Source organism: Apodemus sylvaticus, chromosome 20 (assembly GCF_947179515.1).
Source record: "Apodemus sylvaticus chromosome 20, mApoSyl1.1, whole genome shotgun sequence".
Lineage (NCBI taxonomy): Eukaryota > Metazoa > Chordata > Mammalia > Rodentia > Muridae > Apodemus > Apodemus sylvaticus.
In genome coordinates, this window is record NC_067491.1 from 20,807,762 (window position 1) to 20,824,613 (window position 16,852).

General features: G+C 37.5%; 1 pseudogene; it reads right to left on the reverse strand.

Annotated features, from left to right (window-relative positions):
* Positions 1–2,879: 2,879 nt before the first annotated feature.
* LOC127671051 (uncharacterized) lies at positions 2,880–3,760 on the reverse strand (annotated as a pseudogene).
* Positions 3,761–16,852: the final 13,092 nt, after the last annotated feature.

The following is a 16,852-nucleotide window of genomic DNA, read 5'->3' on the forward strand; positions in this document are numbered from 1 at the left end:
GATTCTGAGCAAACCGACTTCTGGCTTTAAAAGATTTAAAAACTAAAGATTCCACAACTGGCCCATAAGAGGATAGAACCCACAACCTTGGCATTATTAGCACCACACTCTAACCAACTGAGCTAACCTGCCAAATTCATGTAGTGCTTGTTGCAATAAGGTGTATCATAGTTTTATGTTACATAAAATTATCGTAAGATATATAAAATATTGCAAAAATTATACTAAAATGAAATGAAGACTTCATTTACAATATATTTAAATTTATTTGGGTGTTTATTTTTCTGTAGAAGTCCCTAAATGGGAACACATATTTTTGCAATGTTTAGGCTTCTTTCTTTGACCCTGTTCATTATGCAGAAAATGAAGCATACATAATTTGTGTCTGATTGGCCATGAAGAAATTAAAGAAACTTTCAGCCTCTCAAAATTATTAGGGCTATTAAGATGGAAACAGGATGTAGGAAATAAATGGTCCCCTTCCAAAATAATTTTAGGGTATCAGAGAAAGTGCTGGATTTGTTGGACAGAGAAGATTACCCCCCCCAAAAAAAATAAAGGTCAAGTGTTAGAGACTGTAGACTCAAATGGAAATGATGGAGGGAGGGACTCTGGACCCTGTTCCTCATCTGCCCGGTACATTTCGATCTTAGTTCCTCAATAATTAAAATATGCAAACATTTACACACAGGTTGTTAAGAGCTCTAAGAACATTTCTGATTAAGAGACCAGAGAGAACAGAGTAAAACCACCTGTGACTTTTATTGACAAGAAAGAATGCAGTGAACTAATTAGTTTTTCAGTCTTGCTTGCCAAAGGCACAGAGATAACGACTACTCAACTGCTTGGAGATTACTATAACATTTTCAATTTACTATTTTTTGCAATGGTTACAGTCACTGTCGTCATCCCCAATTATGCATTATGTTGTATATGTTTACACCATTTATTCAATGCAACATGTTTGTGTTTCAGATCATATCTATAGTGACAGGATCTAGTCAATTCACAGGCTACTTATGTTGAGTTGATAGCACACTCTGGTAAAATAAGAACAATTTAAAATTTACTAATGAGGTATTTGATCAAACCGTCTATGTTCTCCAAGCCATTAGGGAGGAGGTAAACTAATTTGTTAGTGATTATTAGAAGCACATGTGTATGAGACATTAATTAAGCCCAAAGGAAAGAAAATTAGTTTATTTGGAATCTCTCACATGCTACTTAATTATTTGTTTCAACTTTCAATAGAATTTACTGATTGTTTTCTTTGCTTCCCTGTGGTCATCTATTTCATTGTCAAAAGGTTTGCATAACACACACTGTCGAGGAACCTGAATACATCATGTTGCCTCTTTCATATAAAATCCATGTGAAATAAGTAGAGAATGACTTGTTTAACAATTTGTTTTCTGTTAATGAAAATGACAGTCTCTTTGCTTAAAATCCCTTGACTATTTAGTGAAACATTTAGAACCAATCATGGTGCTTCATAAGTCCAAATTTCATACATGCTAATAAATTTATGTCTAACTTATGGAAATTATATGTATAATTAGTTTTATTTTGAATATTGTGAGGCACTAATAATTTCAAAACGCTAATCAAATAGGATAAGAGAACATATGAGTTAGGATTTAAAATTCACTCTGAAGTAGATACTTTTGCTTTCAATTTTGTTATTTTCAACACTGCAAAACTAAGATATGTGTGTTTGTGTGTGTGTGACATGAACTAATGTGATACTGTAATAGCTAAATTTCAATACTGAATTGAATTTTCATTTTTCAATCTAAATTTTCTAAAGCTTCTAACAGATTAATGTAATATTTCTTCTTAGAAAAATAGAAAAAAATGTGATTTAGAAACTTAAGGAAATTGTGTATTAGTAATCACTTGGAGATGCAAGAAAAATTATAATTTATTTCTCCACTAGTAATAGCAGTTACTAATATTTAAATAAATGTTTGTATTTTAACCTCATACCAAATATGCAATATTTTTCATTCATATTGTATTACATTCTTTACTTCGGTATCTCTATTATTCATGAATATTTATATCAACACCATTCATTTACATAGAACAAGATTTATATATTAAAGCATGATTTTTGATATTATCTCCTTCATTTGGAATGACATTATCAAAATATTTCTATAGACCCACTTTTTCAAACACTAAAATTATATTTTGTATTTTGGAAAAGCGTCAATGTGATATATTAACGTTAGTATAGCTATTCCATAATGGCTCTTTGTTAGTTTGATCGTTGAATCTGTAAAACACGCTATTTTGTTCTTTCAATATCTCATGGACTAAATCGCCATTATTATCTTCCCATATCTGAATTTTTCTCTGTTCTAAAAGAAGCCAAACCGTAATTTATACCCACATTTTCCAAAAATATAACTCTTTGAAGACTATTTTTCTGTTCTTTTATTGGATATTTTCTTTATTTACATTTCAAATGTTATCCCCTCTCCCATCCCTGCTCCTTCTATGAGGGTTCTCCTCTCCCCCTCCTCACCCTCCCCACCCACCCACTACTGTCTTCCCACCCTGGCATCGAGCACCCTCAGGCCCAAGGGTCTCTCCTCACTGATGTCTGACAAGGCCACGCTCTGTCACATATGCAGCTGGAGCCATGGTTCCTTCCATGTATACTCTTTGGTTGGTGATCCAACCCCCAACATCAGTGAAAGGTTTCAACAGTCCAAGTTCCCCAGTGAGTCTTCCCAGGTTTTCTTCACTGTCAGATCCTGTGTTTGTTGACTTGAGATTCCCGGGGCTCTGAGGTTGAGGTCCTCCGGAGTGTCAGATGATTTGGTGCTCACTGGACTCAAGGCCTGCCTCCTGGTCTCTCTGGCCTGCTGTGCTCAGCCCAGGATGCTTCTTGCTTCCACAGAAGGCTTGGGAGATGCCAAGTCTCCTAGTCCCTGTGCCACTTGGATGGCCTGAATCTTGTGGGAGGAGAGGAGGTTGGCGCTGGTCTAGGATCAGCAGTGAAGGAATAGCCTTGGGGCCAAGTATATCTGGGAAGACTGGCCTGCGCAGTCAAGATGGAACTGACTGTCTGAAGCGCCCAGTGTAGCGTGGCTCCTGCGTGAGACAGTTGCCAAGTGAGCCAGGCACGCTGGGCGACCGTGGGCTCCGTGCTGCTCGAGGGCATATGCATGAAGGCACCTCCGGGGGGGCTTGAAAGCTGTCCAGGGCCACCTGCAAGACACCCACATTGGTGAAGACTCTGAACATGAGGTGTGAGAATGTTGGTGATGAGCTGGCTTCTGGAGAAGACTGTCTGCACCTCTTGTCAGAGTTGTATGGTGCACCTTGGCTGTCTCCAGAGTGTCTGCTTTTCAGAGTCCTAGCAGGAGATCGTGGGTGGGGCTTTTGGTCCTTTATATGCAGTTTTGTGTGCAGGAATCTCTTCTGTGGGTGCAACCGAGCTTGTCTCTTCCTCTTTCTCTGGAGGGAGATGATCTGTCCCTCCTCTTCTCTTCCAGCTTGCTGCTTCTCTTGTGGGGTCTGCAGGAGGAGAGAGCCCACTTTTGTCCAGATCGCTTCTGACTGGAAACCTTACACTCTGGGCATGTCCAGGTGTTCTCTTTGCCCATGCTAGAGGACTTGGAACTCCTGCCAGTGTCTCCCCTACTCTCAGAGGGCTGTTTCTCTTGGAAGGAGATAGGATGGGCTTCTCTAAATTCACGTGTTCATGCTTCTTAACTTGTGTTTTACTCATGTCTGCTCCCAGGGCCATGCCTCTTCTTCTGCTTCTGGAGCTCACTGGCAAATGGTCCTGAGGTAGAGAGACTGGCTTTAATAAAGCCCTAGAAGCACCTCCCTTTCTTGCAGAGTTCTCCCAGAAGCTTTTGCCACGCCCTCGACAGGTCACACCCTCAAGAAAGGGAGGGAGGCCTGGGCAGCTAAATTCAATCAAACTCAAGGAAGTATTGAGTGAGGTAACCCAATCACATGGTATGCACTCACTGATAAGTGGATATTAGCCCAAAAGCTCAGAATACCTAACATATAATTCACAGACCACATGAAGCTCAAGGAGAAGGAAGACCAAAGTGTGGGTGCTTAGGTCCTACTTAGAAGGGGAAATAAAATAGTCACAAGAACAAATATGAAGACAACATTTGGAGCAGAGACTGAAGGAAAGACCATCCAGAGACTGCCCCACTTGGGGATCCATACCGTATAAAGTCACCAAAGGCAGACACTATTGTGGATGCCAAGAAGTTTATGCTAACAGGAGCCTGATATAGCTGTCTCCTGAGAGGCTCTGCCAGAGCCTGACATATACAGAGGCAGATGCTTGCAGACAACCATTGACCTGATCATGGGGTCCCCAATGGAGGAGTTAGAGAAAGGACTGAAGAAGCTAAAGGGGTTTGCAACCCTGTAGGAAGAACAAAAATATTAACCAGCCAGAGCTCCCAGGGACTAAACCACCAACCAGAGGGACCCCTGGCTCCAGTTGCATATGTAGATTTAAATAAAGGAATATACTTTGCCTTCATAACAACAAACTTAGCTGTCTCAACATATTCCAGGTACATTAGCAAACTACCTATCAACCAACATCCATTAATGTCTACCTTAATTTCCGTGGGGCCTATCTTAGCTCTCAATAGCTAAAACAGCCATAAATGCATCTCCATTTATATTGGAGATCCGGTCTTTAATAATATAATTAGGATTTGATAAATCAAAAAGATAGGCTATAATCTTCTACGTTTTAATGTTTTAGCCTAAGAAAAATATGTACTGGAGTTGGTTCTGTCTTTATTAACTAGAGAAAGGCATAGCAAGAAGGAAGCTATTTAGGTGAGGGGCTATTTAGCCTTCACCAAAAGGAAAACCCTCTCAGGATCTTGACCTTGAACATGGCAAGCCCTAGAAGCAGGGAAATAAATGTCAGTCCCTGGATGTTTGTAATAGTGACCCGATTCAATTAAGAGTTGGATATAGGATATAGGCCTTTTTTAATAAAAAATTTAAGAAATTCCTGAAAATGTGGCTTGGACCTCAGGAAATAGCAAGACAACACTGGTTTTTGAGGTTCAGTCCAGGAACATGGAGGTTACGGAAATATTGGTGACATATCAGGTGTACAAGAGGGGAAGGAAGCTAGAACCTACATCTGCAATTATATTTTGTTTCTTTGTGAAAGGAACAGTTTAGAAGAAATGAAATGTCTAGAGCAAATCCCTGAATTTGAAGCATGAGCCATTTTTTCTGTCCACAGTAAATGTAATAGGAGGGAAAGGAATGAAAAACTGAATTGTCTGATGAACGGGACCTAGAACCTGAAGAATTTGAATTTTTTTTTTTTTTTCAGTTTACCTTACAACATGAATGGAAAACGTGTTCTAGAATAAAAAATTAGACTGATCAGCTATTGGGTAAAAGCCATGAAACAAAGACTTGATCCGTCATTTCAGTAGAAGCCAGAGATGACACAGCAGAAATACTGTTCGTGGGGAATAAGAAGAGTGCAGAAAAATTAAAATAAAAGAGTAATAGTAGAGTGCTTGTGAGTTCACAGGTCCTATACAACCAAATCATAGTTCTTTTTGGCTGCATACCAATCTTTATGACTCAGGAGTCATAGGAGTCTTTCTGCTCTACTAGTAGATGCCATTACTACAGGATGTGATATGAGTGTGACTAATGCCCAGCAGAGCTGTCAGATCAAATCACCTCCTCTGGAAAGTCCAGGGGTCTAGAAGGCAAGGTATCATGGCAGTTGCAATTATTTTTTAATGTTCAAAATGGGCCTTGTCATACTAGATTTTGGACTCTACTCGCTTCCTTTTCTCCTTCCTTCCTTCCTTCCTTCCTTCCTTCCTTCCTTCCTTCCTTCCTTCCTTCCTTCCTTCTTTCCTTCCTTCCTTTCTTCCTTCCTTCCTACCTTTCTTCCTTCCTCCTTTATGTCCTCTCTTCCTTGCTCTAACCTTTTTCTCACTGTCTTATGCTCTCTTCATTTGCCCCTCACTTGGGTGGAGAGAGTAGATTGTCCCAACATTGTATTTCTGAAGTTCATACCTGGTATTGAAAGGATGAGAATTACAGCCTAAAAATCCCCAGTGCCTAACTCTCAAATGACCCCAAGAAGTCAGAAGTTCAAAATGCTATCTAACGCCAAAGAAGCTCTAACTCCAGCCTTCTAAGGAGCCCCAAACACTTCAAATTCCAGAGCCCTCTTTTTTTTAGAAACTAGGTGAAAGGTCTCATTCCAGAGCCTGTCCTTTGTTTGGAGCTAGGCAAAATGGCCTTGAGTACCTGATCCTGCCCCCCACCAAGGTAACAGGAAATGAGCTAATTAGCTGCTTATTTTGCTTCTGTAAACTGTTTATGCCATCACCCCCACCCAGAAGCTCAGGCAGCTATAGACCTCTGAGAAAATAGGAAACTGATCCACAGAGCTGGGCTCAGATAATTTAAACTGCTTGGCCTAAAAACTATGGAGTGGTACACATTGATTGGCTCTTACTATGTGGGCTCTCAGTTCTAAGGGATGATTGGTTTGTGATACATGGGGGCTTTGTTGTAAACCCATAAAAGCTGTCCTGATTCTGCACTCAGGGTTCCACAGTCCTCTGCCCCTGCATGGTGTACTACTGTGAACCCCAGAGCCTCTGTTATAAAAATCTTCTTGCTGTTGCATCAAGATCTTTTCTTGCAAGTGATCTGGGTATCGCCTTCTGAGGCATGGGGCACTGGGGTGCCCTCGTTTTTTGGGGGTCTTACAGTATGATGTCACTTTTTCAACTGGAGAATTTGTCTTAGATTAAAAATGTGTCCTTCCCCCAACCTTGAGCAAGCTAAAGAGACCTTAAGTGTTTGCCATGGTTGATCTTCCTCCAACCTACATGGGATTCTTCCACCCTGCCTCACCTGCAGTTCCTACAGGAGCAGACTGCCTGCTGAGCTTGCTTTGCAACATTAACCAGTTGAAAGAAAGGGTAGGTCTGTAGGCTCTCCCTATGTAAATACAGTGCTAAATAATAAACCTTGAACCTTAATCAGACACCTTTGTCGTGGCTTCAACCTTCTCTCACCTCCTTCCCCACCTGCTCCGGACCCAGACATTTTCATTTCCAGCTCCCTTTCAGGTACCCAGTTCATCCATGGCTGCTTGACAGCTACTTAAAGATAAATGTTTTGACCCTTAACAAATAACTGATTAGGCAAGATTACATGAACCTGGCTTCACAACGTAGAGTTTATAGCATGATACATTAATAATTGGAGGCTTGGGGGGCTGGAGAGATGACTTACTGGTTAAATGCAGGTGTGGTTCCTACAGGGGACATGAATTCAGTTCCCTGCAAGGTCAATACCTCACAACTGCCTGTAACTACAGCTCTGGGGGCATCCGATTCCTTCTGGCCTCCATAGAAACCCAGACCTGTGGCATGTAATTAGCATACACACACACACACACACAAACAGAGATAATAATATACAAATAATTTTTAAAAGATTTTTGGGTTGTTGAAGTGGAATAAACTAATTGGATATGTGATAAAAACATGACTTTGAAAGGGAAGCAGGAATAATAATACTGCGGAAGTAGTTGGTCTTGTTAAAATTCCCTTATGACTGACTATTGAACTTAGATAGTTTTACTAATGTTTCAGATCATGTCTGTGTGTTGGAGGTAGGAGTACTAAAAGTATATATACATAATATATACTTTTATATATATACATAATATATACATATATATATAAAGAGAAATGACAGCAGAACTTCTTTTTATTTTGTCAAGAAGGAAAGAAAGATATGACTGTACATGCATACAACAGCATTATTTTCTGGAAATTTTGTCATTTTGCAAAACATCACAAAGTAGGTTTACACAATCCAAATAACCAGAGCCTGCTGTGTTTCTGAGCTTCCTATGACCATGCCATCCTTAACATACATCAACATTTTCTGTTAGTTCTGGCTTTTGGTGATCCTTAGATAAAGCCATCATGGTTTTATTTATTGAATTATGTCAATTAAAATTATTAAAAAAGAAGACACTTATATAGGAATGCGATATATGTCATAACCAAACCATAAGGAAAACTAGTTTTACATTATGTACACTCCTAACATATTTCAAAACAGCATATTATTCTGTTTAAAAATAGCATTTCTGCGGCAGAAATATACTATAATAGGTAGAAGTTTGGTTTCAAAATCTTGATTACTGGCGTATGTCCATAGATCCCACAATGGAAGGAAAAAAACAATTCCTCAAAATTATCTTCTAACCTCCACATGCAAACCTTGGTACACATGTGTCCATAATCACACGTTTTCTCTATACACAAACACATGCAATGCTTCTGCTGCTGCTGTTCCTGCTGCTGCTGTTGCTGCTGTTGCAGTTGCTACTGCTCCTCCTTCTAATAATAGTAAGAATATGCAAGAAAGTAAAATATGCAAAAGCATTTATATATATAATTATTGTAAATAAAATGCATGTGGTTCTGACAAATCGAAACACAATTCTATAAAATAAGAATTTTATTAATGCTTCTTATTAATGCTACTTATTAACTCCAGGACTACACTGCCAAAAGATAGGTGATGAGTGAGAGTGTATAGAACTGTTCTCCATTGTCATTTCGTGTGAGTCAAATAATTAATTTAAAATTCCACTAGAAGATGTACAACACCTTTGGCCCTAAGGAAAAATATACTCAGACTTCAATTTGTAACTAGGAACTCCCAGGAGAAACATATAAACCACAAGTATATAGGTTCAATCAACCATGCTAAAGAGGAATCCAATTAAAAGCATTTAATCATATAAGAAAATAATTAAGACGAGTCAGCAAGTTCAATAAGCAAAACTTAATTTCTTAAAACAGAAAAACACTTAATTGTTGAGAGAACAATGCTTGCTTTCAAAATTTTTGTCCAGGTTTATAATTTTTTTCTTTTATACTTTGAAGTTTTCATGTGTGCCCTGAAGTTTGTTTTCTCTATCACCATGTCAATTTGACTGCCTGCCAAGTCTGTGCTTTTCCTCCAGGAAGAGTCTTTTAATGCTGTGGTTGTACTGTTAGTCTCCTAACATTGTCACCACGGTTCTCCTATAATTTCCACACATTATATAAGTAGCCTTGCATGATTTCAAAGCTATGCAAATTTATTTCAATTCATGGGGTCAAGATACACATTCCTCTGAATCAGCAATTTTTCTATTTTTCTTTTCTTTTTTGCTCTCCCTTTTACTTTACATAACATACACAGCTTGAGCTTTATTTATTTGACATTAAATAACAAATGAATCTATGTTTTGCTTTATGTAAATGAATATGAAGAACAGTTTGGGAATCCTCCCAAATGGAAGCAGCAAGTGGAGACGAATACAGAGACACATATCCAGATGTTACAAAGAGAGGGAAAGGTCTTCCTGCACACTGCTCTTAATGGGTCTTGTCCACCAAATCCCTGCCCCCCTCAGACCTCAGAGACTGCCATACAAGAGGAAGGAAAAAGCATAAGCAGCCAGAGAATGTAGAACATCTGAAAAATAAGATCCTCTCAACCAACTGAGCAAATCTCCCAGGAAGTCACAGGGACAGAAGCAGCATCCATTGACTCTATGTGTCTGCACTAGATCCTCTGAATACATACTATGGCTTTCAGTTCAGTGTTTTTTATGGTAGTCTTGAGTGTGTAAACAGGAAGGTCTCTAACTTTTGTGCCTTCTCTTGGGAACTTTTCCTTCTATTGGATTGTCTTTTCTAATTGCAATGTGATTTAAAAAAAAACTTATATTTTACTCTGTTGTGTAATTTCTTTGATGTCTTTCTTTAAAAAAAAATAATACACAGAAAGGGAATGGATTTGTATGGGAGTGGAGGTGGGAAAGAACTGAGAGGTGCAGGGGCAGTAGAAGGTATAATGAGTATATATTGTATGAGAAAAAAGACTATTTTCAATTTAAAAACAGAGACAAAAATGAAATCTAGAATTGGTTTTCAGATCTAAATGTGTAATTAATATGTGTAAAATTTTGGGATCACTTCTCTCTTTGAATCTACATGTATGTACCTTTTTATTACTGCTTTGGCTTAAATTTTCCATTAATATTCCATAGAAATATTTAAAATGTCATTATCTCTATTTGATGAGGAAGCCCACATTTCCAATGATTCTACCATGCTCTTGAGATTAAATTAATCATTTCCATTAATGTGCTAGTTAACAATGATTTATTAAAAAGGACGGTAAAACTTCTGAATTCTAGACCATGCAATTACTTGAGAAGAGACTTACCAGAATATCTATGTTAATCATGATCACACTGCATTCCTCCCTTTGCCACCACTAACCCTTGAGAATAATAAACTTCAATGGAAGTGGAGATTTATAAAGGAGGGGAGACTTTCAATAGACCACAGTTGCCGCCCCACAATATGGAAGAGCTAAGTTCCTGGTTGCTTAAGAACTGAAGTTTTTAAGTTGAGAATTATGTGCCAGGCATGGTTTCTTAACTCTTCTGAGGAAAAGTTCAAGATATGATTCCCATTTAGACTATCCCATTAACACTGCAAAGCATAAGCATTGAAATAAAACAAAATTAAAACCAAAGTAGAAAATACACAAAACATCAAAACTGTAAACCATGTTTTTTTTTAAGTGCAATATAAAGTAGAATTATATTGTGGTCTCATGAGTCAGTGTCTCAGATAGTCTGTGATATCTACTATTAGTGTGCACATTGGCAGTTGTTTTCTAGTCTCTCATGTTTAGGAAATTTGGAGTCGTCTTCTGTGAAAACCTGCTATAATACCATATATTAATTGCTTGCCAAAAAGAATAACACATGAAACCTGAAAGAGTAGAAGAAGAGATTATGCAAGCTGTCACTCACAGATTATCTTTATTTTTATGATCTTAAACTCTACTCTAATGGGCTGTGTTTCACTTAAAGACTACCTGGCAATCAAAGTATACATCATACCATGAAGCCCAACTAGCCAAATTCTATTAAAAATGTGCATATTAATAGACTGGGGTCTAATTTAAGTAGGACATTAACTGAGGTGTGACCCTAGCTAAATAAATGAAAATATAAAATATAATATCAGGGCCAAACCCTTAAGTTCAGATGGTATAAAACATCTTTTATATATAAATAATAGATGACCAACCAAAATAATATTTTAAAATAGATGAAGTAGAGAGCTGAAGAGATGGTCTCATGTTTGGAAGTGCTTGATGCTGTTGCAAAGGAACCAGGCCTGTGCAACAACCCATAACCATCTATAACTACAGTGACAGAGAACCTAATGCCCTCTCTGACTTCTGCAAGCTCCTGTGTGGATATAGTGCTATACACACACTTAGGTGCACACAGATACATATAAAATATTGATGTGTTGATTCAGTAAATCAATAAAAATATAGAAATGAAATAAGAATAAGAAAATCTTACCTCTTTCATAGTAGATTGCTTCCAGGTTGATATCATTATTTCCATACCTTCTGGCTTAAACTCTTTCCTACACATTATTTTCTGATGATGTGAAGTTCCTTGACTGTTTCTTTCAACTATGTCTCAAGTATAATGCAAGCTTCCAAGAAGCAGGGACATTGTCATATGGTCCTCCTAATTCTTACCATTAGAACAGGTACTAGTACATACTGTGTGAAAAATAACTACTCCCCAAGTAAATACATGCACATTAATAAATGGCTCAGTTATTCAAGGTGAAATTAAGAATAATTGCAAATAAAACAAAACATGATGATAAAAATAATATTTCTATTTGCAAACACATATTTAAAATTATAATGAGTAAATTATTAGAATAATTGTTTTTAAATATGTGAGGAAGGTTGATCCTATTGTAAATCCTAGGAAAAATTACAGCAAAAGTTTGAAACATTTCCCAAGATTAAGTTTAGATAAACAGCCAATTCTAGTAACAATTTTAACAGGACTACATATTTACATAGACTAAATGGTGGCTGAAAGTGTAAAATAACATTTGCAAGAAGTGTAGTGGCTTTTCATTTTCAAATGTAACACTTCTAACAAAATAATTACATTTATTTGATATAAAGGAAATGGGAAAATGAAAATATCAATGTGTACTAGTAATTTTAAAATAACTTATAAAATGCAAGTAACTTTACATCTATTTTCACACCCACAATATTCTAAGATTATGATAATACAAGCGAAATTGAATAAAAGCTGGTGGCAAAACTGATTATAACTAGTAAATAAGATGTGCTTACAGTCATACATTTTAATACTTATGTGGAAGAACTTCACATTGTTTAGATATAGTTTTTTAATAGGATTCTAAATTTTAATGTGCCTTAGAAGTGCATTTTGTTTTATGTCTATATAGGGAAGTATAAGTAATTTGTTTTGACATTGAGGTTAGTACAATGGATAGAGGCATTGAAAGTAACCCACTATATAAAGAATAAAACCTTTTTGGAAAAAAACAAGAAATATAAGGGAAAGATATGGTAAACAGATATCATTAGATATCAAACCCTTGAGAATGCTGAACTTCATTTGTGGATGTATGAGTCAGTCTGTAAGTGCTCACATGATTGTGTGTATATTCTGTGTGTGTGTGAGTGTGTGTGTATGTATGTGCAAAGCATAGTAGAAACTAATCATATTTCCAATAAATATTGAGGAATGTATGACATTGAAAATTATGGTTTTCACTAATTAGATAAATAAAGCATTAGGTTTATTATAATTATGGACACAATAGGAAATTAGTTTGAATATTCTCATTCACATACTAAGTTTTGCAACTTTCAAGTATAAAAGAGTAACAGATGATACTAAAATACATTTGGAGAAAGAGGAGATCAGATTGGGCTTTTAATTAGACATGATGTCTTCACTAGAAGAAATCTAGCAAGTGACTAGGTATGTCCTTACAGCATTGAGAGTCATGGACATTGCATGTGTCTTTTGATAGTTAAGATAAAGGAATTGGTGAGAAAAGAAACATTCCAAAGTTATGACTTTTATGAAGAATAACTTGGAAGTTGGATTTAAAGAAGGCAGGAATTTGGATGTGCATATGTCATGTGTGGTATATATTGCACAGCCAAGTGAAATCAAGAATAAGTAGACATAATGTGGGTGGTTATAATAGATAAAATGAAGGTTTGGGAGAAGGAAACACTTTAGCATTTTAATACAGAGCTTCTTTTAATTCATACTCTATCTCATTTTTTAAATCTTTTAAAAATTTTAATGTATTTACATTTCAAATGTTATCCTCTTATTGGTTTCCCCCTCTCATGGAAACATCCTCTCCTATTACTCCTTCCCCTGCTTCTATGAGGGTGTTCCTCCACCCACCCACCTAACCTACTCCTACCTCTCTGCCTTCGATTCCTCTACAATGGGCCATTTATCAAACCTTCATAGGACCAAGGACCTCTCATCCCATTGATGTCTGACAAGGCCACCCTCTGTTATATATGCAGCTGGAGCCAGGAGTCCCTCCATGTGTACTCCTTGGTTGGTGTCTTAGTCTCTGGGAGCTCTGGGGAGTCTAGTTGGTTGATATTGTTGTTCTTCTTATGGGGTTAGTTCTTTCTCTTACTCATCCATTGGGGACACTGCATTCAGTGCATTGGTTGGCTGTGAGCATCCAGTCCATACTCTATCTCATTATGAGGAATGAATATATAGTATAAATTAAACATGCTTTATTAGCCATGTAGTAAACCTAATTTTTAACTCATTGATAATCAGTAGGGTAAGAAAGCTATCACAATTGCAGGAGACATAACTGTATGAGGACATATCAAAAGTGTTTGTTGCCTCATAGAAAAATCACCTGTGAAATAATAAGAATGAATAATAATTGATGTGTTGGGCATATATCTCAGTCAATTAACTGCTTACCTTAAAAGCTTGAGGACCTGAATTTAAGCCTTTGAACGCAATATACAAAGGAGGGTGTGGTCATGGTCCAGCATAGTTGGACAAGTAGATCCCAAGATAAGATTAGCTTATCATCTTACCCTAATTGATGAGTTCAAAGGAAAAAATATGGCCCATAAAATAATAAAAAAAAAGTAGACTACCTGAAGAAGGATGCTGGAGACTTTACTCATGACACCAATGCATGTGTACACCAAGAGAAATAGAGAGAGAGGGAGAGAGACATAGGACACATATCAATAGATAGATAGATGATAGATAGATATAGATAGATAGGTAGATAGATGATAGATAAATAGAAAGATAGGTAGATAGATAGATAGATAGATAGACAGACAGATAGATAGATAAAGACTCAGACACAGACACAGAGACAGAGAGAGGGAATCAGAGAGACAAAGACAGAGAGAACATATATAAACAAATTTGCACTTGCACAAAAGAGAAAGTAATTAGCTGATATTAAATTCAAAGGAGTTTCTTTTGATAAACTATATTTAGCGACTTTTAAAAATCTTTATTTATTTATTTATTTATTTATTTATTTATTTACACTCCAGATTTTATTCCCCTCCCGGTCCGCCCTCCTACTGTTCCATGTCTCATATCTCCTCCCTGCCCACCTGTCTCCACTAGTATGTCCTCATCCCCCACTCCCCACCCTCCACCCTACCAGATCTCTAAACTCCCTAGGGCCTCCAGTCTCTTAAGGGCTATATGCATCTTCTCTGACTGAACCCAGACATGGCAGTCCTCTGCCATACATGTGTTGGGGAGCCTCATTTCAGCTGGTGTATGCTGCCTGGTTGGTGGTTCATTGTCTGAGAGATCTTGGAGGTCCAGTTTGGTTGAGACTGCTGGTCCTCCTACAGGGTTGCCTTCCTCTTCAGCTTCTTCTAGCTTTTCCCTAATTCAACCACAGGGATCAACATGCTCTGTCCATGACTCTTTCAGCTGCTTGTTGGGTCTTTTGGAAAAGCAGTCATGCTAGGTCCTTTTTTGTGAGAACTCCATGGCCTCAGGAAGTGTCAGGCCTTGGGACCTTCCCTTTAGCTGGATCCCACTTTGGGCCTGTCACTGGACCTTCTGTTCCTCAGGTTCCCCTCCATTTCCATCCCTGCAGTTCTTTCAGACAGGAACAATTATGGGTCAGAGTTTTGACTGTGGGATGGCAACCCCGTCCCTCACTTGATGCTCTGTCTTTCTGCTGGAGGTGGGCTCCACAACTTCCTACTCCCCGCTATAGGGCATTTCATCTAAACTATCTCTGGAAATAAATGCAGTACACTGTTGTAATGCCTGTTTTTCAACATCTTTCAAAAATTCTTATAGAATTCTATGCTAATAATTAATGTGACAGATTTAGTCAGTCAATTCAATTTGTTGTAAGAGAATTATAAATGCTTCTGTAAGGCCAAAGATATTGCCATTATGACAAATTTCCAGCTTATAGAATAGGAAAAGATTTTTACCATTTCCACATCCTATAGAAGATTAATATCCAAAATATGCAAAACTAAAAAAAAAAAAAACAGCCCTAGACATAACATACAAATGGTGTAATTAAAATATGGCACAGATCTAAACAGAATTGTCTATAGAGTAAATTCAAATGACTGAGAGAGAAATAGATGTTCAACACCCTTAGTCATCAGGGAAATAATAATCAAAACTACTTTCAGATTCTATCTTAAACCTATCAGAATGTCTAAGATTAATAACACAAGTGACTGCTCATGTTGGTGAATATGTGGAATATAGGCAACACTCCTCTATTGCAGGTGGAAGTTCTTATAAGTACAACTGCTATAGAAATCAGTCAGGTGGTTCCTCAGAGAGAACTTGATCTACCTCAAGATCCACCAAAACCTTTCTTGTGTCAAAGACCACTTCATCCTACTACCTCAACCATGTTCTTGCTGCTGTTCTTAGAATAGTCTGAAATTGGAACAACCTGGATGTCCCTCAACAGAAGAATGAATAAATAAAATATGGTATATCTACATAATGGAATATTACTTAGATGTTAAAAAATGGCACCACAAAATTTGCAGGCAAATGGACACAACTAGATAAAAATTATCCTGAGTAAGGAAACACAGACCCAGAAAGATAAATTTGTATGTATTCATTTATTCATATATATATATATATATATATATATATATATATATATATATATATATATATATATATCTATTACCCAGAAAGTAAAGATAACCAAATTAATACTCCTAAGACACTGAGAAGTTAGGTGTAGAGGATGGGTCTGGGGAATTGGCACATAGATCTCCCTGGGAAGGATACAGGAATAGAAACAATAAGAGGATCAGGTGTGGAGGGATTTAGGCTTAAGAGTTTTTCAAAACCTGTCTTCAATAAGAGTTCTCAAATGCTTTGACACCCTTCACAACTCTCCAGAGATAGGTGAAGAAAGACAGTAAATAGGACAACAGGATAAAGACCTGTTTAGAAGTAGTACTTTGGGGCAATTTTACTCTCCTTTGTCAGGATACCAGTAGTCCAATTAAGTAGTGTCAGGATATCAAACATAATAAGCAGTAGTGGCATGATCCAGCAGAAACAGCCAGGTGTCCTCCAAATTGGCAGGAGTCAATAGAAGCAACCAGAACCAGCCAGATTGCCAGTTTTCTGGGTGCCTCTCTCAGCAAGGTGAAGATCATTGACGGTGAGAGACCAATGCAGTTTTGCACAGTTATCTATCCAAGTGCACCATGACTGTCTGTTGAGTCCTATTTATAATCTCTCCAAGCATCACGTGTCCTCCTACAGGTCTTGTCTCAGGAAAACACGATGTCAGTCTGCCTCAGCAAGTCACCACATGAGTTTGCATCACATGACACAACCAAAAACTTCCACTTCAATGGGGAG